Source organism: Odocoileus virginianus, chromosome 4 (assembly GCF_023699985.2).
Source record: "Odocoileus virginianus isolate 20LAN1187 ecotype Illinois chromosome 4, Ovbor_1.2, whole genome shotgun sequence".
NCBI classification, from domain to species: Eukaryota; Metazoa; Chordata; class Mammalia; order Artiodactyla; family Cervidae; genus Odocoileus; species Odocoileus virginianus.
Window position 1 is genome coordinate 68,749,664 of NC_069677.1, and position 2,657 is coordinate 68,752,320.

The 2,657-nt window shown below is 39.4% G+C and overlaps 1 pseudogene; it reads left to right on the forward strand.

Moving 5' to 3' along the window:
• Positions 1-704: 704 nt before the first annotated feature.
• Positions 705-826, forward strand: LOC139034948 (U2 spliceosomal RNA; annotated as a pseudogene).
• Positions 827-2,657: the final 1,831 nt, after the last annotated feature.

Genomic DNA, 2,657 nt, shown 5'->3' on the forward strand with positions numbered 1-2,657 from the left:
CAGAAACAGAACCTCAGAATTTCTGTGGAAACACACAAGACCCAAATAGTCAAATCATCCTTGAGAAAGTACAAAGGTGGAGTCATTGTACTTCCTGATTTCAGACTATGTCACAAAGTTACAGATATCTTAACAGTATGGTGTTGGCAAAAAAAAAAAAAAGACACCTAGACCAGTGGAATAGATTAGGGAGCCCAGAAATAAACCCATGCATGTATGGTCACTTAGTTTATGACAAAAGAGCCAAGAATATACAGTGGAAAATAGTCTCTTTAATAAAAGGTGTTAGGAAAACTAGACAGACACATGCAAGAGGACAAAACTATATCGCTACCTTACATTATACACAAACTCAAGATGGGTTAAAGACTTAAATGTTTAAGACCCAAAGCTTAAACTCTAGAACAAAATATAGGCAGTACCTTCAGTGATGTTGGTCTTGGTGATGATTTTTTGAATTTGACATCAAAAGCAAAAAATAAACAAGTAGGACTACATGAAATTGAAAAGCTTCTGCAGGGAATTACCTGGTGGTCTAGTAATTAGGATTCTGTGCTTTTATTGCCATGGCTTAGGTTCAATCCCTCTTCAGGCAACTGAGATCTCACAAGCACTTTTGTGAAAAAACAGGTAATAGCAAAATTTAAAAAACAAAAAGCTTCTGCACAACAAAGGAAACCATTAACAAAAAGAAAAGGCAACCTATCGCTTCTGGGCCTTTTGGCTAAGATCAAGTGTAGTATCTGTTCTTACCAGTTTAATATCTGATACATCCTCTATCCGAGGAGAATATATTAATTTAGAAAGATGGTAATGATAACCCTATATGCAAAACAGAAAAAGAGACTCAGATGTATAGAACAGACTTTTGGACTCTGTGGGAGAAGGCGAGGGTGGGGTGTTTCAAGAGGACAGCATCAAAACATGTATATTATCTAGGGTGAAACAGATCACCAGCCCAGTTTGGATGCATGAGACAAGTGCTCGGGCCTGGTGCACTGGGAAGACCCAGAGGGATCGGGTGGAGAGGGAGGTGGGAGGGGGGACCGGGATGGGGAATACATGTAAATCCATGGCTAATTCATTTCAATGTATGACAAAAACCACTGCAGTGTTGTAAAGTAATTAGCCTCCAACTAATAAAAATAAATGAAAAAAAAAAAAAAAGAAAAGAAAAGGTAACCTATCAAATGGGAGAAAATCCTAAATGCAGAAAATGAGTGTTTTATGTGGAGGAAAGGGAACCCTTTTGCACTGTTGAAGGAGATGTAAATTGTTTTAGCCAATTTACATAATTGTTATAAATTGTAAATTTATGAAAATAGTTGGAAGTTCTTCAAAATATTAAAAATAGATCTATCCTATGATTCAGCATTTCTGCTTCTGGATATTTATCTGAAGGCAGCAAAAACACAAAAAGATACATGCATCCCCATATTCCTTGTAGCATTATTTACAAACGCCAGAACATGGAAACAAGCGAAGTGTCCATTGATGGGTAAATAAATAAATTGTGGTGTGTGTACACACACACAAAAACACAGGAAAATTACTTAGCCATAACAAAGAAAGCTTGCCTTTCTGTGACAACCTGGATGGGCCTTGAAGGCATTATTGTGTGACATAATTCAGACAGATAAAGACAAGTAAGACAAGTACCTTTTGATCCCACTTATGTCTGAAATCTAAGACAAACAAAACAATAATCTCAAACTCATAGATACAGAGAACAGATTTTTGGTTGCCAGAGGCAGGGGGGTGATGGTGGGTGGGCAAAATGGGTGAAGGGGTACAGACTTCTAGTTATAGAATATGTAAGTTATGGGAATGTAATATACAGCATGGTGACTGTGTATTCAATCGCTCGGTCATGTCCGACTTTGTGATCCCATGCATTATAGCCTGTCAGGCTCCTCTGTCCGTGGAATTTTCCAGGCAAGAGTCCTGGAGTGGGTTGCCATTTCCTACTCCAGGGGATTTTCCCGAACCAGGGATTGAACCCAAGTCTCCTGCAAGTTTCCTGCACTGGCAAACAGATTCTTTACCTCTGACGCCATACAGTTGATAATACTGTGTTGTACATTTAAAAATTAAGAGGTGGTCGAAGTCGCTCAGTCACTCAGTTGTGTCTGACCCTTTGTGACCCCATGGACTGTAGCCAGGCTCCTCTGTCCATGGAGTTCTCCAGGCAAGAATACTAGGATGGGTAGCCATTCCCTTCTCCAGGGAATCTTCCCGACCCAGGGACTGAACTCAGGTCTCCTGCAAGGCAGACTGATTCTTTACCATCTGAGCTACCAGAGAGTAGATCTTAAAAATTTTCATCATAGAAAAAATAATGCCAATAAAGAAATACTGCTGTCTGATGTTTTTGAAACAAAATGTGATTTACTAGATTAACTGCAATGTACTCTTGTTAATGGAGAAGAAAATGGAAACCCATTCCAGTGTTCTTGCCTGGAGAATCCCATGGACAGAGAATCCTGACAGGCTACAGTCCATGGGGTCACAAAGAGTGTTACCTGACTCAGCGAGTAAACACAAAGTCTTGTTAATACAGGAGAAATACAAGTGTGAAAGTGAAAATCGCTCAGTTGTGTTATGAGTCCATGGAGTATACAGTCCATGAAATTCTCTAGGCCAGAATACTGGAGTGG